Source organism: Lepus europaeus, chromosome 5 (genome assembly GCF_033115175.1).
Source record: "Lepus europaeus isolate LE1 chromosome 5, mLepTim1.pri, whole genome shotgun sequence".
NCBI lineage: Eukaryota > Metazoa > Chordata > Mammalia > Lagomorpha > Leporidae > Lepus > Lepus europaeus.
The window spans coordinates 129,632,648-129,658,870 of record NC_084831.1 but is presented as its reverse complement, the minus strand read 5'-3'; positions in this window follow the sequence as shown (position 1 = coordinate 129,658,870).

Genomic DNA, 26,223 nt, shown 5'->3' with positions numbered 1-26,223 from the left:
AAAGATAAAGATATATATAAAGATTTATATAAATATATATAATTTACATATAACACAATTTTAATTATATAATATAATACAACGTATTATATATCATGCAATCATGTATTATATTATTATATTTTATATTATTTATTATATATTTATATATTATATTATTATGATTATTACAATATATTATAACACGTAATAACATTTTATTATAAGTATATATAATATATGTAATTTATATATGCTTATATAAGTTATATATAATATGTAATTTTTATATATTTATATAAATATAAATATAATTATTTAATATATAAAGATTTATAAATATATATAAGGAATTGGCTCCTATGCCTTTTTAGGCTAAGTCCTCTGTTCTATTCTCTGTACGATGGAGTCCCAAGGGAGTCAGTGATGTAGTTTCGCCACAAATGTGAAAGACTGAGACTAGGAAAACAAACATTGTAAGTTCTATCCTGAATCATAAGAAGAATTGTGTCACAGGAAAAAAAATTCAGTAGGGAGAGTAAATTCCTTCTTATCCTTTCTTTTAATGTATTTAGGTCTCCAAGATATAGGATGAGCCTAACTCTATTGGAATATGGAGTTGGCTTTTCTCAGCTTATGGATTTCGATGTTCATTTCATCCATAACACTCACAGAAGCTCCCATATCTTTAACAAACTACCTGCTATTCCATGACCCAATCATTATATTGCATTAATAATTTTGTATGTTACATTTCTTATTAACATTTAAAATCAATTATTTTGTATTTTACTAGTATTTTTTCTTTTACCTAGTAATTACTGAGGAAGATATGTTATAAATTCGCACTGATTTATGGAATTTTGCTTCTTTTGATTCTGCTTTTTTTTCCCATTTTCTCCCACATTTCTTAGGTGTAGACAAATTGGGAATAGTTATTTTGTCTTACCTTTCAACTGATATTTTTTATTTAGCTAATATGTCTAATATGTTATCAAAGTAACGATAAATATTGGCTATTATTTTGAACTCTAGATTATACATTCAATTATTTCTTATATTTTGAGGATGGGTACATATTTTTATTCATGAAAATCACAAGCATAGTTAAAACTAATGTCTAATGGCTTCATTATTGACATATCCCATTGGCTTGTTTCTCATCTGCTGCTTCTGATAGCTTTTGTTGAGAATATTTGATTTCTTTTTACAGTTACTTTTGATTTTATGCCGAATGTTCTATTTACAAATTTGTTCATCCAAAACATTTGTATATTACCTTCTTTCCGAGGGAATGTATGTGTATTTCAACCAGGATTTGGCTGTACTAGTGATTCACTGTATTCTTAATTCAAATTCAGCTATAGTGGAACTTCATTCCCTTCTAAAATGGTCTTTTATAAATTTCTCATTCTGTGTGTGATTTTCAGATCTCAACTCAAGGAGTGGGAAATGGTTACTTGGGCACATTCTTTTAGCTTAGTAAGTTTCAGAGTCTAACTCAAATCTGTGGTCTTGCATGGCTTTCAAAAACACAGCTCAATCATTTAGCAGTCCCTCTGAAACTGACTACAGCCTTCCATAAAAAGGTGATAGCTAACACAGATTTCTTTTCTGTTTGTTTGTTACTTAATTTTCCTTTCATAATCATAACTTTAGATCTGCATCCAGGAGAGTAAGAAAAACATGGAGCAAAGAACTGCAGGGAGAGCACAATTACAGGATATTGTGAGCAGGTGCATGGAGGGGTGCTCTCCCGAGCTGCAGAAGGAATGGTCTGGTAGTTAAGATAAAACGAAAATCAGGGGCCGGCGCTGTGGCGCAGTGGGTTTAACGCCCTGGCCTGAAGCGCTGGCTTCCCATATGAGTGCTGGTTTGAGACCCGGCTGCTCTACTTCCCATCCAGTTCTCTGCTATGGCCTGGGAAAGCAGTGGAAGATGGCCCAAGTCCTTGGGCCCCTGCACCCATGTGGGAGACCCGAAAGAAGCTCCTGGCTTCGGACCAGTGCAGCTTCGGCCATTGTGGCCAATTGGGGAGTGAACCATCAGATGGAAGACCTCTCTCTCTGTCCTCTCTCTGTGTAACTCTGACTTTAAAGTAAATTAAAAAATCTTAAAAAAACAAAAGCACAGAAATCAGAGTTGTCCACAGTTGACAATGGACATCTTTTAGTGGTCTTTCTGTTCTTGGACCCAAAGTGCTCCATGGCTTCCGCAGTATCCATGCCTTCTTTCATTCTGCCAATATCACAGGCTCATTATCCAATTATTCATTCTCGGTAATGAAGCTGCAAAACAGAACCATTTTGTTGGTTCCAGCATTTGCCACGGACAAGATGAGTTCCCATCATCAAATTTCTCTGAACAGGTGGACTAGACATAAGTACCATTATGGGGTGTGAATTCACTACCCTGAAACATAAATCCTGGGATAATCCAGTGCTCAGAGCACAGAGGTTTTCTGCTTAGAACTCTGCAATAGCTCCAAGGAGTCATGATCAAAAGACTTGAGGTTGATGGCAATATTTAAGAACATAGTGAAGTTGAGTGTGGCTGAGAGCAGGTAGTTTTGTGAAACAACAGCATTTGTCAAGCTCTAACATAATTTTGTCATCCTTGGTTTCTACTATCCTCTTAATAAAGTAGAAAATTCTGGGACCAGTGCCGTGGCTCACTTGGTTAATCCTGCACCTGTGGCGCTGGCATCCCATATGGGCGCCGGGTTCTAGTCCCGGTTGCTCCTCTTCCAGTCCAGCTCTCTGCTGTGGCCTGGGAGGGCAGTGGAGGATAGCCCAAGTGCTTGGGCTGCTGCACCAGCATGGGAGACCAGGAAGAGGCAGCTGGCTCCTGGCTTCGGATCGGCGCAGCGCTAGCTAGCGGCCATGTGGGGAGTAAACCAACAAAAGGAAGATCTTCCTCTTTGTCTCTCTCTCTCACTGTCTATAACTCTACCTGTCAAATAAATTTTTTAAAAAAGTGGAAATTTCCTCTCTACCTTTTTTATTTTTTAATTTCATCAGGCAATTTTTGATAATACTTTGTCCAGCTGTTATTTTTCCCTTTGAGTTAGATTGTTTTTCATTTATTTTATTTATATGGAACTATATATTTTTTTTCTCTACATTACTTATTACCACTACAATTCAAGTTCTTTTTTTGTCTTCTTCCACTGAAATGTAAGCTATATGAGAACAGGGACTGTCTGATTTCATTCAATAGTATATTCCAAGAATCTAGAATGGTTCCTGGAACACTGCGTTTCAAATGAGTAAGTCCTTAAAATTGTATCAACCTATCATTTGACTATTTTATTAGAGTATTGATTTCTCCTAAATCCACTCAAACATAGATATCATTCAAAAATGAATTATTGGGGATGGCGCCATGGCACAGTACGTTAATCCTCTGTCTATGGTGCCGGCATCCCATATGGGGGCCGGTTCTAGTCCTGGGTGTTCCTCTTCCAATCCAGCTCTCTGCTATAGCTTGGGAAAGCAGTAGAAGATGGCCTAAGTGCTTGGGTCCCTACACCTAAATGGAAGGCCAGGAACAAGCTCCTGGCTCCTGGCTTTGGGTCAGCACATCTCTGGCCATTGCGGCCATTTGGGGAGTAAACCAAAAGAAGGAAGACCTTTCTGTCTGTCTCTGCCTCTCACTGTCTGTAAATCTACCCTCAAATAAATAAATAAAATCTTAAAAAATTTATTGCCAATTTGACAAATAATAATAATATCCCTTGTTCTTTAAAAATTTGCACATTTTAAAATATCTTTTAAAATTGTCTATGTTTTCATTCCTTTGGCTATTTGTAGTCTATGTTTACATATACAAATTTTAATGTGTATTCTTTAATAATTTAATCTTTAATGCCTTGATTCAATTTTTCATGTTCTTATTCTGTTGTGTTTAAGAAATGTTTCAGATTAGTGAATGTAGTCTTTATGTAGTAGATATATTAATCTTTTTCTCATAAAGATTAAAATTGATTTGGGTTAAAATTCTGAAGCACAATTTCTAGGGCCATAACCCAAAGTGTTGAAATCTTGAAAGATCAAATTGCTAAAGTCCTAAAGTATCAAAACTCAAAATATAACACCATGCAATGATTTTTTATTTTATTTTATTTTTGAAGATTTTTATTTAATGAATACAAATTTCATATGTACAGCTTATAGGGATATAGTGTTTCCTACCCCCTTCCCACCTTCCCACCCCCACTCCCATCCCACCTCCTATTCCCTCTCCTATTCCATTTTCCATTAAGATCGATTTTTGATTGACTTTATATACAGAAGAACAACTCTATAATAGGTAGAGATTTCAGCTAGTTGCACCCGCACAGTACACAAAGTATAAAGTACAGTTTGAAGACAAGTTTTACTGTTAATTCTGCTAGTGCACCTCAATATGGACAGAGGTCCAATATGGGGAGCAGGTGCACAGTGACTCAATCATTCTTTAAAAGACATTACTGGACCCCATATTGTGAGCCTGCAACGCTGTCATCCCCTATGGTCATTATTTGAGTCCCATCTGCTCCGCTTCAGATACAGCTCCCTAGTAATGCACCTGGGAAAGCACTGGAAGATGGCCCAGGTTCTTCCGCCTCTGTCACCCATATACTATAAGGGCACTGATATACAGACCACCAATTTCAAAAAAACAGTATTGGTGAACAAACAGTATCACTGTTGTGTGTCTTCTTATTCTACTGTGCATATAGCTATTTTTGAACCATACAGTAACCTCACTGGCTTTTCAAGTAAGTGCAACTTTAATTCATTAACATTCCTGGAAGGAATGCCAATGCAGATAAACAATACCTTTCTAAACTGTGCCAATCCCTTCCCCAGAATTCAGGTTTCTATTCTTGTTTAGCCTTTTTGTTTTTCCATGGAAATTGTGAATTTAGAGATTTTGGCTTTCAAGTTGTAAACATGCAGGATTTTAATCATTCAGGAGTGTGAATTTGGGGCTTTTAGACTTAGGGATTTTGATCTTTCAGGATTTCAGCATTCAAAATTGTGGTGCTCAAAACTGCATCCTTTGAGCTTATTATCAGCACCTTGTTAAAATATTTCTCCACTTTCGCACTTACTTACCTTTGGGTTTTGTTTATCATGTTTATTTTCACATGTACATGCCTATAAGTATTTTAGTTTTGCATATAGGAGTTTTAAAATATTCAGATTTTGTTTCTTTTTCTTTATGCTTAGAAAAGCAATATAATTATTTAAACCTAGGATCATATGCTATTTCATGTATTTTAGTAGTTTTGCTAAGATTTAGTTGATGTTAGAGAAAATCTTAACTTACATTTTATAAATATCTAATTTTTCTAGAACCAATTAACTAAATAAACTTATTATGTAATCAATCCTTTTCTGTATTTTATTGCTGTATTTTTGTATAGTTATTCTATAATCATTTTATTGAACTATTACAAATTTCTTAGTTTTTAATGATATTGTTTAGTTCTTAAAAATGTAAATCACTTCTGTCTTATGAAGATTATCTTTGTGATTTCCAAATGTCACATCCTCTCTTTTCTTTTGAATATTGATGTAGTAATTTAAGGTAGTTAGGTATACTGAGTTCATTTTAAGTATCTAGATTAGAGTTGGAATTCCTGGTTTCTAGAAGTATAAGTGGCCATTAAAGTGGATTAGGCATTAAACAAAATTATTAGAAATATGGATGCAGTGTCATCTCTGGAAATGAAAGAGTATATCAAAAAGTTCATGGAAAATTTATACTCTTAAAAACAGGTATGCATGAATTCCCAAAAATTTTTGCATTCCCCAAATTATCTTCTACTTTTGTTTTCCATGAAGTACTCTCATAGAGTTATTGGAAATGCAATGCAAAATCACTTTATCAAGGTGCAGTGTTGTAACAGAGAATTTTGGAGCAGTAGTTAATTATTTGGGCTGCTAATTCATCCAAGAAATTGTACAATCATTTGTAGCACATGCACAGATTGAGGTTTAATTATGGGGGTTGAAATACTTGGAAAAGAAACTGGTAAAAAAATGATGACTTAGATGGGAAACCGTGAGCAGGTGTTTGTCCCAGGAGTTAAGACGCTGCTTGGATTTCCCCCATCCCATAGCATAGTGTCTGGTTCAATTGCTGACTCATCTGCTTCTGATCCAGCTTCCTGCTAGCGGACAACCTCGGGAGCAGCTGTTGGCTCAAGTAGTAGTGTCCCTGTCACCCACATGATCAACTGAAATGGAGTCAGAGATCCTGCCTTCAGACTGACCTCACTGTCACTGTTACAGGCATTTGGGGAGTAAACCATCAGATGAACGATATCTGCCTCTGCTTGGCTCTCTGCCTTACAAATATCAGTTAGTATTAGCAGACACTAGTCTTGTTTGTGTGATCCCTTTGACTCTTAGACCTATCAGTGTGATCAATTATGAACTGAAATTGATCACTTGGACTAGTGAGATGGCATTGGTACATGCCATCTTGATGGGATTGTATTGGAATCCCCTGGTACGTTTCTAACTCCACTATTTGGGTCAAGTCCAATTGAGCATGTCCCAAATTGTACATCTCCTCCCTCTCTTATTCCCACTCTTATATTTATCAGGGATCAATTTAGTATATATTAAGTAAAGATTTCATCAGTTTGCACCCACACAGAACACAAAATGCAAAACACTGTTTGAGCACTAGTTATAGCATTAATTCACATTGAACAACACATTAAGGACAGAGATCCTATATGAGGAGTAAGTGCACAGTGACTCCTGTTGTTGACTTAACAAATTGCCACTTTTTATGGCGTCAGTAATCTCCCTAGGCTCTAGTCATGAGTTGCAAAGGCTTTGGAAGCCTTTTGAGTTTGCCAACTTCGATCTTATTTCGATAAGGTCATAGTCAAAGTGGAAGTTCTCTTCTCCCTTCAGAGAAACGTACCTCCTTCTTTGATGACCTGTTCTATCTACTGGGATCTCTCTCGCAGAGATCTTTCATTTAGGTCATTTTTTTTTTTTTGCCAGAGTGTCTTGGCTTCCCATGCCTAAAATACTCTCATGAGCTCTTCAGCCAGATCCAAATGCCTTAAGGGCTGATTCTGAGGCCAGAGTGCTGTTTAGGACATCTGCCATTCTATGTGTCTGTTGTGTATCCCACTTACCATGTTGGATCGTTCTCTCCCTTTTTTATTCTATCAGTTAGTATTAGCAGACACTTGTCTTGTTTATTTGATCCCTTTGACTCTTAGACCTATCAGAGTGATCAATTGTGACCTGAAATTGATCATTTGGACTAGTGAGATGGCATTGGTACATGCCACCTTGATGGGATTGTATTGGAATCCCCTGGTACATTTCTAACTCCACCATTTGGGGCAAGTCCGATTGAGCATGTCCCAAATTGTACATCTCCTCCCTCTCTTATTCCCACTCTTACATTTAACAAGGATCACTTTTCAGTTGAATTTAAACACCTAAGAATAATTGTGTGTTAATTACAGAGTTCAAGAAACTCCATAACATCAAAACAAACAACCCACTTAAGAGATGGGCCAAGGACCTCAATAGACATTTTTCAAAAGAGGAAATCCAAATGGCTAACAGACACATGAAAAAATGCTCAGGATCACTAGCAATCAGGGAAATGCAAATCAAAACCACAGTGAGGTTTCACCTTACCCTGGTTAGAATGGCTCACATTCAGAAATCTACCAACAATAGATGCTGGCGAGGATGTGGGGAAAAAGGGACACTAACCCACTGTTGATGAGAATGCAAACTGGTTAAGCCACTATGGAAGTCAGTCTGGAGATTCCTCAGAAACCTGAATATAACTCTACCATACAACCCAGCCATCCCACTCTTTGGAATTTACCCAATGGAAATTAAATTGGCAAACCAAAAAGCTGTCTGCATTTTAATGTTTATTGTAGCTCAATTCACAATAGCTAAGACCTGGAATCAACCCAAATGCCCATCAACAGTAGACTGTTTAAAGAAATTATGGGTCATGTATTCTATAGAATACTATACAGCAGTCAAAAACAATGAAATCCGGTCATTTGCAACAAAATGGATGAATCTGGAAAACATCATTCTGAGTAAATTAAGCCAGTCCCAACGGGACAAATATCATATGTTCTCCCTGATCGGTGACAACTAACTGAGCACCAAAAAGGAAACCTGGTGAAGTGAAATGGACACTATAAGAAACAGTGACTTGATCAGCCCTTGTCTCGACTGTTGATATACAATGAATACTTTATCCCTTTAATATTTTTTTTTGTTCTACTTAATACTAATACTTTCTAGAAACTTTCCACTGAACACTTCTCTCCTACTGTCTCCTGAGGTTCCTCCTCTCCTCTTCTGATATGTCTCCAAGGACAAAATCAGCATATCTTTCCCTATTCAGCCATCTTGATTCTCCACTGGGTGAATATTTAAGGGAATAATATAAAAAGACTATCATGACATAGTTTGCCCAATGAGATGGATATTTTCAAATTACTTTTATGTAGGCAGTTATTATAAGACCAAGTGATATTTTTTCCCTTCAAATGAGATTTTAATCCCATTCCATTCACTGTAAGATATAGTAATAGAGTAATAGAGTCACTATCAAAACAGAAACAGCCAGACTTTGAGAATTATTATCACATAGCCACAAGCAGAATTTTGAAGAATATATTTGGGGAAAAAAATCTGTTTCTCAGAGGAAAAGTCAAAGCAGAGACTAGGGTTAGAACATGTGAAAAAGATAAGCTTAAGACCAAGTATTAAAGATCTGGGGGAACGAAGCTGATGTGACAAAGTCTATGCCACGAGATGAGACATGTGTGAGCAAAACAGGATATCTGCACTGGACCAGGATCCCTCCTTTCTTTAGTAGAAGAGCTGGAGATTCTTAAGTTCATTTTGCCTAAATACTTATAATAAATGGAATATAAACCCTAACATTGGGAAGAGTTTAATTCATTCACTCATTTCATGACATTCTGACTTTTTGAACACTTCTATGTATTATTTGTTACATATACAGACCATGTGGACAAAAATATAATTGGTAATAAGTAACAAAATAGGAATGCACAGGGTTGGCAAAGCAATAAGAAGTGGCTACCATCCAGAATTTTCATGTTAGCAAGTATGATTTTTGTCAAGTGTGCTATGAATTGCACAAACCATTGGTATCAAACAATTTAGAAATTATCAGAGAAAGGAGAGGATGGAATCTGTCCATAACAATTTTTGTATTATTGTCCAAATTGTCATTATGGTACAGAAATCTCCATTTCTTGACTCTGTTGACCACACACTGGTCTGACCTGGTTCTAACTGTTCTGCTTACAATGGAGGGAAAGGTGGTCCTCCTGTGTTAGCTCAGCTCTTGAACTCTTAGAAGATTAGTAACCTGTCCTTGGAGTAAGTCAAATTTTAGTGCCCTCGATTTGACTCCTGCACATGCTGATTCTTTGTGCTTTGGCTCTTCAGATTTGCTACAGATGCCTGTAAATCATTTGTCATCCCTATAGCTGACAAAGAAACCAAAAGGATCCTTCACGAGTCAATGATACTCATTTTTTTGAAGGGTAAATTTTCCTGGTCTCCCTACTCTGTCTTGACAAGGACAGAGCAAACCTGCTGCATGAATATTAAGAGGCACAGAGCTCAGGTGTTCAGGACAGTGGATCCCTATGACTGAGGAGCCTCAGACATCTAGACATCAGCTCATTGTAACCACCAAGTGGTCTGGCAGAAAGAAGCAGGGATCTTGGTGAGGGATTTTGTGTAGGAATTTAACAATTCAAGTGCCAGTGAGCCAAAGAGGGCTATGACACTCCCGATAAAACCTTTTTGGATGCTGTGGATGAAGAGAAAAACATGAGAATTTTTGTATAAGACACACAAAAAGGAGTGCAATAGATTATAGCAAAATTCTCTTCATAAAAATTCTGGAGCTTGCTGTGCTAAAGGGTTAACCTCCCTTAAGACTTGCTTTGGCCTTGACTACTCACACTACCAACCTCCCCTGCCACTTCCTCACATTTCTAAGACGTCCCTTGTGCCGAATTCTTATTCAACTTCAAACTGACAAACTGTTTTTAATCTTTTCCTTCCATCCAGCCTGGAGATTGGGAAGCAAAAATCAATAGCAGTTGGCAGGTGATCAAGCTGCTTCAGCTTGGTGTGAGGAGAGAGCAGAGAGTGAGAGCAAGAAGACAGGGGGAGGGGCAGGAACGGAGCAGGAGGGGGCCTGGTGGAGAGGAAGGAGTTTGACTAAGTACCATGAATTACTGGCTACAGGTCCAAAGGGCTGTGATTTCTCTGGCCTTGAGCAGGGGAGCTTGGGAATGCCATTAGAACAATTAGGTCACGAGTTCACAGCTGTTGAGGTGCCTTTGGAGAAAGGCACAGAGAATTTTCCTGACACTTGAATAGGAGAGAGAGAGGGAGGGAGCAGAGAAAATGGGAGAGGCAGAGACCTGAAGAGAAGGACTCAATTTCTCTGTAGTTTCTTTTAAATAGAGGCTTGACAATATCAGCACCACATGGCCAAGCTGATTGTTGCTTTAAAAAAGGAAACTGTATAAGCATCATCTTAATTCAATTTTAAATCTGGTGTCTTGAATATTTTAAAGGGACTCTCAAAGATGGGATGGCGGGGATGGAGATTATAAGAGAAGATGGAATAGATGAAAAAGTGTCCATCTATTATTCCTAAAAGCCGATGACCTGGGGAGATTTAGTCTCCAGTTCCAGCCCAGAAGCACAGTATCCCTTGGTGACTCAATCTTGACGTTGACATTCTAAAAACTCTCATAAGGCAGTGTATTCTACATGATTAGAGAATTTTAAAATGGGAAAGTTCCAGGAATAAGAACAAAGCCTGAACCATATTTGCCATATTTGCTATTGTCACAGCACTGAATGAGACCTATGTGCTGTTAGGAATATCTCAGAGAAAATGCTGATATTTTAACTAAAGTTTCTTCTCTAACATTTCCTTTACCTAGCATTTAGGCAGCAGTGCTGTCATTCTGTTTTCTTTCTCAGATCAGGGGCAGCTTAGAGGGAAAGAGGAAAAATGTTGGCTGCTGGGTTTCTCTAAGCAGCCTGGTAGTTGTGACAGACTCAATAGATCGGAGAAAAAAGCCTTTTCTCAATATGCAGTTGAGGTTTAGGGATAATAATGAATATAAGCTTCTAGTGCAGGAAGCCAGTATTGTGGTGTAGCGGGTTAAGTCACCACCTTCAATATTGGCATCCCATATGTACACCTGCTCAAACCTGGCTGCTCCACTTCCTATACAGCTGCCAGCTAATGTACCTGGGAAAGCAGTGAAAGATGGCCCAAGTGCTTGGGCCCCTGCACCCAGGTGGAGACCCGGAAGAAGCTCCAGGCTCTTGGCTTTGGCTAGCATAGTCCTGGTTATTAAGGGTATTTGGGGATTGAACTGGTGGACAGAAGACATTACTCTCTTTCCTTCTCTCCCCTTCAGGTTGCCTCTCCCCTTCTCTCTGTAACTCTGTCTTTCAAATAAATAAAGAATAAATCATTTTTTTAAAAAAAGTTTCCATTTAATATCCTGGACTAGCTCATCTGGGGATAGGACATAAATTAGATTGGACTAGAGAGTCCTTTCCTTCCTTAAGAAGGAAGAGTAGAGGGGTCAGTGTTGTGATGTAGTTGGTAAAGTGCCCCTGTGGGCCCCAGTTTGAGTCTTGGCTGCTTCACTTCCAATTCTGCTTTCTGCTATGGCCTGAGACAGCAGTAGAAAATGACCCAACTCCTTGGGCCCCTGCACACATGTGGGAGACCTAGAAGAAGCTCCAGGCTCCTGCTTTTAGGTTGACCCAGCTCTGGCTGTTGCGGCCATTTGGGGAGTGAACCAGGGGAATGGAAACCTCTCTTTTTCTCTGCTGCCGTAACTCTGCCTTTCAAAAAAATGAATAAATTTTTAAAAAAAATAAAGGAAGGGAGAATAGAACAAGAAAGCGGTGGTTGATCACATGAGTCCTGCACTGTGCCCACTTTTAGCTTTTGATCCTTTGTGCCTTTGTAGGTAGGAAGTAGAAACTCAGATCAGTCTAACAGGAGCCCCAGTGCTGAAGAAAACTGTGCTCCACTTTCCAGTGTGTAGCCAGGAGGCAGAATATCTGATAGGGAACTCTGAAGCTAGCCTAGTGCCAGAGCAGAAGGGTAACAATGGCTGTGAGGGATCTGGAGATGGGTGTGAGTTGACATCATCAGGTTATTTCCCACAATATGATGTTGGAAGGCATTGCACAAAGAATTTCAAGACTACAGGAAAAATTGGGAAATGGGAGAAATGGCTCATAGGTCTAAAAGATCCCTGACATTTGGAAACAGAAAATTTGTGTTAGGGGATTCTGAGGTCCTGTGCACACATATGAGGGAGTGTTGACATGCTTGACATCACACTGGAAGTCATGGATGAGAGAGAAGCACAGCAAACAATGATGTAGCCTCCACCTGCCTCCATTCCCACTCTAGATTGTCTAAATTCCTCACGAACTTCTAGGATGTGGTTCAAACCTGGGAATAAAAGAAATTGAAAAAGAATCTTCAACTATTTAATCTACAAACAATCATTACAAAACATAAGAAGAGATTCTCAGTGAAGAAACTCCCATTGAAACAAGTTTCATAGAACAATTTGAATAGAAGTTTAAAATAATTATATTGCAATGCTCAGTAGATAAATGAAAATCTGAAAGAATTAAATAAGAACATTAAATAATATTTAGCATAAAAGAACATGTGATTTAAAAATTAAATATCAATTGCATTTATTTGAATAAAAATTTAATAGGCAGAAAACTCTATCAGGATGTAAAGTCAGGATCAGTGTATTTAAAAACTGTACTGAAAATACAATTTGGAGAGAAAAGATGAAAAATACACAGACATATAGGATAGAAAGATGTGTAGGATAAATGGAATGGCTCTAATTCCATGTAATAGGAATTATGGGAGAAGAAAATGAAAGAACAGTGGAGAATAAATATTTGAACTTGTGATCAGGTACTTGCAATATTATTGGTTCTTCCTGGCATTATCGATCAAGTGAGCTCTGGGTATTGGATTTGTGGGCTTTCCTTCTAGAATAATCCAACTGAGAAGAGCGTCGTCACAAGTGTATATGCACAGATTCAGATAAATGTCCAGGAGAAGACCCATAACATATATACAAGGCAATACAAATAAAAAGTTGTTATTCCAGTGTTATAAGAGGGGAAACGGAAATCATGTTAAATATTTGTCATTGGAGAATACATAAAGGAATTGTGGCCCATTATTAAATGAAAGGAAGTAATCCTGAGCTGTATAGGCCCACATGAATACATGTGCATACATAGTACAAGTCCAAAACCATGTGTATGCACATAACAAACTTCAAATCTAGGGCAATGCTTACATATAGAAAAGGAAAGAATATGACTAAGAGGGTGAATTTGTTTACTATTTTATTTATTAAAAATTTTTCTGTAGGAAATATGCAAAATTATTAAATTTATTAAAAGTGACAAGTTATTAATGAATCATGACTATTCATTATTTTGAATAATTTGGGTTTTTCTTGATTTAAATATTAAAACCAGAAAAGAGAAGCAGAATGTTCAATGAAGGGGAGGGGAAAAAAAGACCAATTATTAACAAGTAACTTCAGTCCCTTGACCAACCAAATTCTTCTGTCAAAAGGCTCCACTCAGTTTTGCCTTAGGCCTTTAGACCACCAATGGCTGTAGTAATCTAACAGTCTCAGAGCAGTTGTGGGTTGTTCTTTCTGAGGCTGCCTTACACCAAAGAGTGGCCAAAACAAGGGGAGAGGGGAACCCAGCAGGTCGGGATATCTAGCCCGACCTTAAATGAGTAACTTCTACCTAGACATTTCCTGTACTGAGATTTTAAGGCATGAATAAGTAGTTATGGCTTAGTATGTTGGAGTGCTGAGGGATATTGGCTAAATCCACACCAAAGATGAAAATATTTACCTAAAAGTGAGCCTATGTTTCATCTCCTTGTTTTTCTCTTCCTGGACGTCCGGTCCACCTGAAGATACCTTGTTTTACCTGAGTCATCTCTGAGTTTTACCTGAGTCACCTCTTTCTCACTTACGTCCATCCAGTTGATAGATCACCCAGTTCTGCACATGCTTCCTTTAAGATGTCTTTGGGATTCATTGCATGCTCTGCAACTCACTGTTGCTGTCTTATTTCATACACCCAAAACCTCCTCTGCACTACGGAACAGACCACTCCTGTCACGCCTTTGGCATGGAGGGTGCCTCTCCTCGGGGTCTCCATTTGCCATGATCCCGAATTCCCTAGCTTGTTTCCCGGAAATTATCTCTTATGTATATTTTTTTTTTTTATTTCGGGCCTTTCTTCAGGAGTCCTTTTTGACAGAATCCCTCTAAACGTGGATTCAGGACAACTCTTTGCAGCAGGCACCTCTCCTCTCTTGGTCTCTCAGCAGCTGTCCCTGTCACCTTTATCCCTCAGTGAGTGAAAATGAGATGCTCCAGATTTCAAGAGAAACATGTCAAATTTTCCAGGAGTGCCTATAAATTCCTTTTCCTCCCTAGGCTCAAAGTGGCAAGAAACTACCCTGACGGATCCTGTGAGGATGATGGGGCAGGACAGCACAAATTGTAGAGCAAACTGAAACTCTCTTCAAAGAATCATCTCTCTAGGACGCTTGTATGCAGTTTACTTATTAGAAAGGGTAGTGTAAGCAATAAAGAGAGCATTCTAATGAAAATTAAATCTCTAGAGGGAAAATGTTCTGCCAGTTATTGTTTGTTGGTTATAAAGAAATATATTGAATACAGCCTACATGTCATATATCTTGGTGCCCAGTGACCAGAGAACATTATTGAAATCCATTTTTCCAAACAGCATGAAAATATTTCATTGTTCAAAAATTTGGTAAAGCATTCAATAAATTCTCATTTATTTATTCATGCATTTATTAATTCCAGAAGAGATTTTTGACCTCTATCATGTGCTAGGTACATTGGTACAAAGAGAATTAGGGAAATTGTGTGATTGAGACATTCACAATGGTATGTTCTATTTTATGGGAGTTTTGAGAACTCTTTGGAACAGTTGTAAAGAGTTTTATGAGGAATGAAGATTTGAAATCCTTATGTCTTTTTCTGAAGAAGAAATTGAAACCAAATAAACCTTTTCAGACTTTAATTATTGCCGACTGCTTTGCTTCAAAGTTAGGAACACTGAAGGCACAGTCTTAACTTGATTGCCATTAGTTTATTCTTTAACACTATGCAATTGAGTTTCCTTTCCATTTTTCAATGACACCAGCAAAGGTCAGCTATGTTGCCATAAACACCAAGTCCAGTGGGCTTTTATTCATCATCATTTTATTGGGATTTTCTCTGATTCTTGACATTACTAATCCTTCCCTTCTGGAAACCTTTCTTCCTTTGATTTTCACAACAGCTTTCTTTCGCATTCCTCACTTACTTCTTAGATTCAAATCTGAATCTTCCTCAACCCTTTTATAAATCCTGGAGGTTCCCTGGGTTCTGATCCTGGTCTCGTCCCTTTCCACCAAGTGATTACCAACAATTTCACAGTTTCAACCGTCATAAGAATAGATCTCATCTTAAATATGTAGCAAACACTTGCCCCATTTCCAGCCTAGGTTGACTAACTCCCTCCTGGAAGTCTTCTGGATTTCTCGTAAGTATCTTACAATAAATAAACACATCCTAAATAGAATTCAACTCTATCTCTAAATGTGCTCTTCTTCTCGTGACCCCTTTTCACTGGGTAAGACCAATCATGCAACTCTGGTGAGTCATCCTGGAAATGTCCCTTCTTTTCACCTTCCAAATCCAGTCACTCATTAAGTTCCACAAATCTTCCCCATTATTTTCTCATCACTCTATCTCCTCAATTCTCTCTGCATCTCTCTCAATTCAGGCTCTTATTTCCAGACTGAGATGCTGCTGAAATTCTTACTTTTAGTCCTATAACACTCTTGGTTAGAGGAATTGTTGTTAATGCACAAGCCTTATATTAATTTGTTGGCCAAAATCCTGTAAGCATCACCCATCCATATTTTCAAGGTAAAAATCTCAAATCTTCAATATGTTATGCAAGAGTTTTTCTAAAATGTCCCCCATTCTCCTCTAATTTTATATCTTGGTGTGCTACACTTTGCATAAAATTCTTTCAATTTGCATTAACTTGTCACACTGTTTCATGAATAAGCAGTTTTGCTCCTGCTGTCTTTGCTCAGAATTATTCTTTTCCAACATCAACTCATCTCATTAGACTGGAGAAAAATTATACCATTTTTAAACCTCTAAATCCAGTGACACCTCATTTTAGAGCGATAGTTGGCCCTCTATGAGTCAGAAGTTGTCACAGGATCCTTTGTATCTCTTTGTTTGCTTCCAGTTTCCTCTAATCAGACTTCTCTTATATCATAAAATATCTTGTTTTACTCATTTATGTCATACTAACTATATTAGGATGGTAGGCAGAATAATGCCTCCCAAAAGCTTTCCACCTACTACTCACTGGAACTGATGAATTTGTCAAGTTACATGCCATCAAGCAATTAAGGTTGCTAGTCAGCTGACCTTAAAGCAGATAATCCTGGATTGTCCATAGGCTGCTGCAATCAAAAGAGCTCTAAAAGTAGAGGAAGAGGGGAGAAAATTTAGAGTCAGAAAAGATGTGATGATGGAAACAAGGTTGGTGTGCTGTGATGTACAGACGAAGAGCATTATCACTAGCTTTGAAGATGGGTGTGGGCCAGGAGCCAGGGAATGCCAGTGGCAAGTGAGTGGATTCTTCCCAAGAACTTCCAGAAATGCAATCTTGCCAACACTCACGTTTTAGCCTGGTGGAATTCATTTCAGACTTCTGACTTCCAGAACCCTAAGATAATAAATTGGTGTTTTCAACTGCTAGATTGATAGTAATTTCTTTGAATAGCAATATAAAATTAATTCAAACTTCACAATGTAAGATCTCTAAAGGTAGTTCCTTTATGTCTAGTGTCTGGAATACAATTAATACTTAATATTTTTGTATTGAGCAACTAAACTTAGATCATGATTACTGAGGGAATTCCAGAAGTTTGCTTTCCATCTGTGCATGTGAAAAGCTTTGATGCATTAAACTCCAATTATGTTACCACTAGTAATAATACAATGGAGTTGTATGGTGTGCTCAGAGCTTTTGACTTTGCCTTGTAAGAGATGGAAAAAAACTGAATGTTTAAAATTAAGGCAGAATGTGGGGTGGGAGTTTAGGCTCATGGTTAAAACATCGATTAGGATGCCAGCAACCCATATTGGAGTACATGAATTCTATACTGAACTCTGGCTCTTGATTCCAGCTTCCTGCTAATGCAAACTCTGGGAGGCAAAAGGATTGGCTGAAGAAATTGGGTTCCTGCCATTTATATGGGAGACTTGGATTGAGTACCCAGCTCCAGTGTTAGTCTTAACTGTTGTGGGCCTGTGAGTTATAAGCCAATGGATGGAAAATCTCTCTCTGTCTCTCTCAACCTCTCTCTCTCTCTCTCTCTCTATATATATATATATATATATATATTTCTCTATTTGCCTCTCAAATAAAAAATAATAACATTAAGATAGAACAGCTTGCTGTAGCTGTAATGCTTGAAATGCCTATGCCTCGTATATATATAGGTCTTAGTTCTATTTCAGGAGATGTGATATATGCATTTAAAATAAAAATTAATGAAAAAGAATACATTGGGGCTGGTGCTGTGGCATAGCAAGTTAAGCTGATGCCTGCAGTGCCAGCATTCCACAAGGGGACCACTTAGAGACCCAGCTGCCCCACTTCTGATCTAGCTCTCTGCTGTGGCCTGGGAAAGCAGTAGAAGATGGTTCAAGTTGGGGCTGGTGCTATGGCATAGCAGATAAAGCCACCGCCTGCAGTGCCAGCATCCCATATGGGCATTGGTTCGAGTCCCAGCTGCTCAATTTCTGATCCAGTTCTTTGCTATGGCCTGGGAAAGGAGTAAAAATGACCCAAGTCCTTGGGCCCCTGCACCTGCATGGGAGACTCAGAAGAAGCTCCTGGCTCCTGGCTTCGCATCAGCACAGCTCTCTGGCCATTGTAGCCAACTGGGGAGTAAACCAGTGGATGGAAGATCTTTCTCTTTCTCTCTCTCTGCCTCTCCTCTTTCTGTGTAACTCTGACTTTTATATAAATAAATAAAAAGAAAAAGAATACATTAATCAAATGGTGAAGATAAATTTATTCTGAAGTGGTTGCTGTAGACATTACAGAGGCAAGGTCAAGACACGTGAAGACATATGGATGCGGATGAAGATGGTAATCATGATGTGTGTTTACAGCTTCCCTTTTGGTCAGGTATGTACAGGTGAGAGGATCATGCTGGAGACTTGACAGAAACCCTAGATTCATGAATGGGCTAATAAATGGGCCAGTTAATGGGTAGAGACTGAAGCAGAAAGTGAGATTTATATCCTAGGGTGTGTCTTTGTCAGGAGGTGGGGAAGATTTGAAACCATTAATTATGTCATTTTATATAACTGTTTATTTATAAAAATTATTCAGTACACACTATATATGTGGTCTGAACATAGAGTGGTGAAGAACTACATATAGGCATTTTCACTTTAACCCTGACCCTTTACTAAGCACTTTTCTGAAAGGGCAATAATCTTTGCCTACGTTTTCTATCACCTGGCCTTTGTTCAGTCACTAGACTCTTTAAGTTCTCTGTGACATTTGACCCGTGGAACCCACACTTCTTCAGTTCTGTTCATGCCAGCTGTTTACTTCTCCTTAGCATCCTCTCACCTCCACCCTTTTTGGCTAAATATTTGTAGTACCTTCAGTAGCCTTCAGGAACCCAAAATCAAAAAATCTTTCTCAATTGTTTATGTACCCCAAACAAAGGGAATACAAGGCACTGAGAAACAGAGTGATTGAAAAATCAGGGTCTGTCGCTGGTGCCGTGGCTCAACAGGCTAATCCTCTGCCTAGTGGAGCTGGCACACCGGGTTCTAGTCCCGGTCGGGGCGCCAGATTCTGTCCTGGTTGCCCCTCTTCCAGTCCAGCTCTCTGCTATGGCCTGGGAGTGTAGAGGAGGATGGCCCAAGTGCTTGGGCCCTGCACCCCATGGGAGACCAGGAGAAGCACCTGTCTCCTGCCATCGGATCAGCGCGGTGCGCCGGCCGCGGCGGCCATTGGAGGGTGAACCAATGGCAAAGGAAGACCTTTCTCTCTGTCTCTGTCTCACTGTCCACTCTGCCTGTAAAAAAAAAAAAAAAAAAAAAAGAAAAGAAAAAAAAGAAAAATCAGGGTCTGTTTTTTGCCTTCAAGCAGAAGGTGACTACAAAGGAAAATGCCTGATGTGAATATGTCAGTTCCTCCAGGGTGTGGCCGGTGAGGTGGGCACCCATGCTACATTGATTCAAGCAAAGGAGAGGTATGGCCCATTTTTTGGAGCAAAGGAATTCTGAGAATTTTTCATAAACGATATATATGACATATAATGTATGTATGTATATATATAATATATATGTATATACATATATAAATGATGTATATGTCATAAGCAAGTAGAACTGGCTAAAACCATTTATTTGTGGTTCAGGAAAGCTTCCTGAAAGGTGAAAGAAAGCTAGCGAGACTCCTTGTGGGGTAGAGCATCAGGTGCCTGGAGGAAGGCAGTATTTTGACCACTTCAGATTTCAGTCGGAAGGATCCATCACCAGGCTCCAAGAAGAAAGCTCACAGTCGTGCCAAGAGAAGAGATACTTCACACCACTGCAGAACTCAGAAAGTCAAGAGCCACATGTGTACAGCGACAGCTGGGCAAAAAATGGCTGCCCTGCTTTCTCCTTTGTACTCATGCTACACCCCTTGGGGACCAAAAATAAGACCACAAAAGAGCTAGGGAATACGTAGGCCAACTTTCACCTTAAAGACTGGCATTGAGCAGGTCCTTGGTAAAGGCAGGGAAATTTGAGTGTGTGCGCTGTCATATCTTGGACTGGACACTCTAATTTCTGAATCTAGACTGAATGTGACAATTCAAAGTGATCATAGAATTGAAAGTGACTGGATTACTGATATCCAGTTTAAATGGCTATCAATAATATCACAAAGGACTATTGACTTCATGTATCTACCAAGGGTTTTCACACACAGATAAAAATATATATACTGCCTTAATTTTAAAAATGTATTTATGTATTTATTTATTTCAGTTGTAATTACCATGTAATATTTGTACATTTTTATGGGATATAGTGCAAGAGTTCAACACATGCATATATCATTAACTGGCAAAATCAGGCAATTAGCATTTCTACTTCCTTAGTTTTCTTTCTTTATGTTGGTAGCATCTGATACCTTGTTGTGAGCTATCATAGTCCCACAGTGCTACAAGACACAGGAATCATCACCTCTATTATGCTGAATGTGGCACCTGATATTCATGCTCCCCTCCCCCTGCCCCTCGCCATAGTTCCCAGCCTCTAGCAATCACTATTCTGTCCCCAGCCTGACCGTTTTGTCCTTTTCTTTTCTACTTCCTCATATGAGACAGAACATGCAATATTTGTCTTTCTGTTCTGGTTTATTTCACCCAACATAATGACCTCCAATTCCATCCATTTTGGTGCAAGTGTCAGGATTTCATTCTTTTTAGTGGCTGAGTAATATTTCATTGTGTATAAACATTACACATCCTTTACCCATTCATCCATCAAAATATACCTAGAGAGATTATCTTGGCTTTTGTGAACAGTTTGGAAATAATCATTGATGTGCACATATCTCTTTGAGATACTGATTTCATTTCCTTTTAGTATTTACCCACATAAACTTCCCCTATTGAATACATGTAAAGAGGACTGTGGGATAAAGTAATTGTTACATGTGAAGCCACCTCCCAAGTCATGTTTGAATTTTTTTCTTAGAATGCAAATCCATGATTATTATCATCTTAAAATTTATTTATTTATTTATTTATTTATTTATGAGGCAAATAAAGAGAACAAGAGGAGAGAGAGAGAGAGAGAGAGAGAGAGAGAGAGAGAGAGAGAGAGAGAATGTATGTTCCCATATGTTGATTCACTTTGCAAATGCTCTCAGTGGCAGGGGCTTCAGCAAGCTGAACCCAGGAGCCAGGAATTCAATTCAGGTCTGCTATGGGGGCTGGCAGGAACCCAAGCATTTGAATCATCACTACTCCCTCACAGGGTCCACTCTGACACTCAGACTGGTAGTATGCTGGGAGTCAAACCCAGGAACTTTGATGTGGGACATGGGTGTCCTAATCAGCATCAAAACTCCTAGGCCAAATGCAAGCCCCATCATTATTCATTAATCATTTCAGTGTTGTTTCTTTTCAAGAGACAAGGAAGAGGTTGGCTTCAATAGCAAGCAGACCTACTCTGCATGGGTTATACTTATAAATACCTAATGGAAATATCACAGCTGATATGGAAATAATAAGATCACACACCACAACCCCACCACCTTTCCTTTTTTTTCTTCATTACCAAACACAGAGGAAGCCCAGTGCAATGTACAATACCTTGTGTATCATATGTGGGTTGGGTGGCTGTGACATCACCATGGACTTCTCCACAAGCTGAGAGCACACCACAAGCCAAATGCCAGAACAAACCTTTTCAAATGTTGTCATGATTTTTTTAAGGAATCAGTGATTTTTAACAAATAACTTTTCAGAGTTATCTGTATGTTTGGATACTTGTAGTGCTTAAATACTCAGGAAAATAATCCTCTGAACAAATTTCTCCATTTATCTAACAAATATAGATAAGACTTCTGTGTTAAGTCTTAAATGAAATCACGGATGTTTAAGGGTGAAAATATATATATTTATAGTTGTTTCCTGTTTTTTCATTGTTGTTAATAAGAGAGACCTACATTAATCAAATAAAAAAATTACAAATTTTATTAACTACTAAGAGTGAAGAGTAGCATCCTAGAAATAATAAGATGGAAAGAGTTTTGAGCAACATAAAAACCTTGTTATAATTAAAGTCAGACTAGGGCTCTGTTGGTGGGTTGTAAATCGACACAATCACTTTGAAGGCAATTCTGCCCATATGTATCAAGAACCTGGAAAATTCTCAGACACGTTAACCTAATGATTTACTCATAGAAATTTATCTTAAGAAAATCACTTGAAATAGATTTAAAGACTTATGAGCTAGCATATTTATTATGGTGTTAATTAAAGTAATAACGAATTTGTAACAAAAAAAGGAATGGTTACATAAATTAGGGTGAATTTATACAGTAGAAAATCCTGCAGTCTTTTACAAAGCATATTAACAATCTATTAAATGATAAAAAATTCTGTATGTGTATAGAATAATTCCAATTTTAGAACAATAATTGGGTAATTATACCGTTTTTAAAAACATATTGTATTTCTGTCCTAGAAACTACTGCAAATAATAGTTGATTTTTAGATTCTCCATTCTTTTCTGGATTTTCTATCATGAACAAGTGTTCTTTCTACAATAAGGAAAAAAACAACCTTATAAAAGAGAAAAAATGTACTGAAAAATGGAAGGTGGAAAGGCACAAGGAACACCTCCAGGTTGAATGCTTCATCTTTTTATTTTTTCAATACTTGTATTGTTTCCTGATTTTGTAAATATGTCACTATTTAGGGGGACATCAACAATGTCTACCACAAATACCAGGCTTATGAATCAGATATACTCAAAATTCCAACTCTGCTACTCGAAAAGTCATCTCTTGGAGTCTGTACAAATTATTTAATCTCTCTGAATTAGTTGCACATTTGTAAAACAGATGTAGTAAAATATTTCTCATGTTTTCTGTTTGTAGCTTGTGTGAGTGAAATGAGAAAAATAGCATGAAATTGCCTATTACAATTCTCCCCATAGTGTAAGTTCCCTTTAAATTTTTCCTCTTATTTCTTCTTATTCTCTCCCTGCTCCACCTATATCACCTTTTCTACTTTCAAGAAAAAAAAAAAACTATATTGTTTAGTATTAGCTGAACTTTATCCATAGTAGATCAAAAATTGATCATTAGAATATTGACAGAATTTTTGTTTCCATTGATATCTAGATGCTCATATTTTTAATGAATAAACATTGATAGAATTCCAATTCCAATACTTTCTGGAAATGGATGCTTGCTGAGCTGCAGCAAATGTGTCTAGTGATTATTCTAATTGATGAATAAACAAGATTCTGTTTACGTGGACAATGCAATGGAATCCAAGCTTATGTGTGTTTTGTCAGTCCCTTCTATCCCTGTGAGAGACTCTCTTCTATTTCCCTCGCACTATTTCTGATGAGCCAGCTGAAGTGTAAAATGAAGAAATTATTATAGTGAAGCTGTAGAAACCAGTGACTTCCTAAATTTTAAAGCAGACCCACAATTATTCTCAGTAGTTAAGCACTCTTTCCCCTAAAGAGTCATTGTATATTCAGCTTAAATATTAGCTAACTTTCTATAATGGCAGTGCTCTTAAAAAGATTTTATGTAAGTGCACTTGGGAAGCTTGTTATTTAATGTTATCCTATGGTGAATTCTTTATTAAAATAAATACCTGTTACCAAATTTACCTTTTCTTATGTGGGGTTTTGTTTAATGAGTATATCCCAGTTGATTTCAGTTGAATGAAAAGACATTATTTCATAGGCCAGCAAAAATTTCTAAAGAAAGGCAATTCTTTCAGTATAGGCTTGTCAATCTCCCCCTTTATCACCATGGAACCTGAGTAGTAATAGTTTGGGGCTGAATAGGCAAGGATAGGTCCAACCTACAACATAGACAGTTCAGTTCTACCTCAGCTATTGCTGCCAGAGGTTGGTAAGTTATTCCAAACAGGAGATCAATATCAGTATCTGTGTGGTTAGGGAGTTAGCAGGAAAGCATCGGTAGGTAGGGGACTGAACTTAGCCCAGAGTGGGGTGTGTTGACTGCTCAGAAGTTCTTTGTTTGTTTCATTTTTTCATTTGATTGCAAAGGGAGAGAGATAAATAGATAGATATCCTCCATTCATTAGCTCACTCCTCAAATGCACATGGCAGCCAGGGTTGGGTTACTTAATCTGGGTCTCCTTGGATATCTTGGATGACAAGAAACTAAGTGTTTGAATCATCATATGTGTTCTCCAAGAATGTGCAACTGCAGGAAGCTGGAGTTGGTAGTAGAGCTAGGACTCACACCAGGCACTCCAATATGGGCTACAGGCATCCCAGGCATCATAACTGCTACACCAATCACCTGTCATTCAGGTGGGATTTTATTGCTGTCAACACCACTAAATTTCTAATTGTTTTTTTCCTAAAATCTAAATCCAAATTTTTTTCTTCAAGATTTATTCATTTGAAAGGATGAGAGAGAGAGAGAGAGAATTTGAACAATAGGAAGTCATGAATTCCTATACCATAGGGTGAAATGGAGGTAAATGCTTAATAACCCGCTGGGAAGAAGTTTGGAAAAGGATGGAAGGAGCTCTTTCGGGGAGCATTTACTGATTTACGTGGTGTCAATATTCTCCCCATTCCTGATTCCAAGCTGCTAGCATGAAGTCATTGAACAGGAAGTTGGGGAGAGGCAGCTCTGGCCAGTGCTGTTAGCAGCATGGATAAGCCAGTTCTGCCATCACAACCCCTGTTCTTACTCGGAACCATGTTGGATGCTCTGGAATCTTTCCTTTTTAAACAATGCCCACACTCCTGTCTGTTCAGTATCTTGTCTTTCTCCTGTCCCTCCCTCTCTTCCTCCTCCATCAGGCTTCTGTTCCTTCCTAGTTACCTATACCTGCTTTTTCAATATTACAGCAAAATTATCTGTTCAATTACTGATTTCCTCAGGTTTTGTTTTAGCTTACTTTCTTTCCACTGAACAATAAATCGTCATACTACCAAACTTTTAGACAGAGACTTCTTCCTGGTGGTTTGCTTTCTCAAACTCTACACCGAAGGATAAAGTTATTTTTCTACTTCCTTCTACAACGTGAATATATTTTTCTTTTGTATTTTATCTGCAATCCATATATTATCAATTATTTGATTTTTGTTAGCATTTATCGGGCTCAGTTGGATATTATTGAAACTTCAATCAATAATGAGATGATGGGGCCATCACTGTGGCCTAGTGGGTAAAGCTGCTGCCTGCAGTGTCGACATCTCATATGGGCACCAGTTCTAGTCCTGGCTGCTCCTCTTCTGATCCTGCTCTCCGCTGTGGCCTGGGAAAGCAGTAGAAGATGGCCCAAGTTCTTGGGCCCCTGCACCAGTATGGGAGACCCAGAAGAAGCTCTTGACTCCTGGCTTCAGATCGGTGCAGCTCTAGCCATTGTGGACAATTAGGGAGTGAACTGGTGGATGGAGGACCTTTCTCTCTCTCTCCCTGCCTCTCCTTCTCTCTCTGTGTGGCTTTACTTTCAAGTAAATAAATATATCTTTTAAAAAATAATGAGGTGGCTTTTCTTTCTTAAAATTTAATTGTTAAAGTAAGAATTTTATAGCACCAAATAAAAAATTCAATCCCATCATAGATAACCAATTTTTCTTTTTTTTTTTTTTTTATTTGATAGATAGAGTTAGTGAGAGAGAGAGAGACAGAGAGAAAGGTCTTCCTTCTGTTCGTTCACCCCCCAAATGGCCGCTATGGCCAGCACTGCACCAATTTGACTCAATCAATACATAAATTTTGGGAATATTTTTATCTTAAAAATACCCCATGAGCTTGGATTAACTTTCCATTTCTTCTATTTAATTTATTTCATTTTTTTCAGTTTCTGGTATACAATTTTTACATTTTTTCTAGTTAAATTTGTTATAAAATACTTAATTTTCTAATACTATATAAATGAATTTTTTTTTGACAGATAGAGAGAGAGACAGAGACAGAGAGAAAGGTCTTCCTTCCATTGGTTCACCCCCCAAATGGTCGCTACTGCCGGAGTTGTGCTGATCTGAAGCCAGGAGCCAGGTGCTTCCTCCTGGTCTCCCATGTGGGTTCAGGGCCCAAGCACTTGGGCCATCCTCCTCTGCCCTCCCGGGCCACAGCAGAGAGCTGGACTGAAAGAGGAGCAACTGGGATTAGAACCCGGTTCCCAAAAGGGATGCCGGTGCTGCAAGCAGAGGATTTACCAAGTGAGCCACGGCACAGGCCCCAAGGTAACAAATTTCAAACTGATGTTTATCAT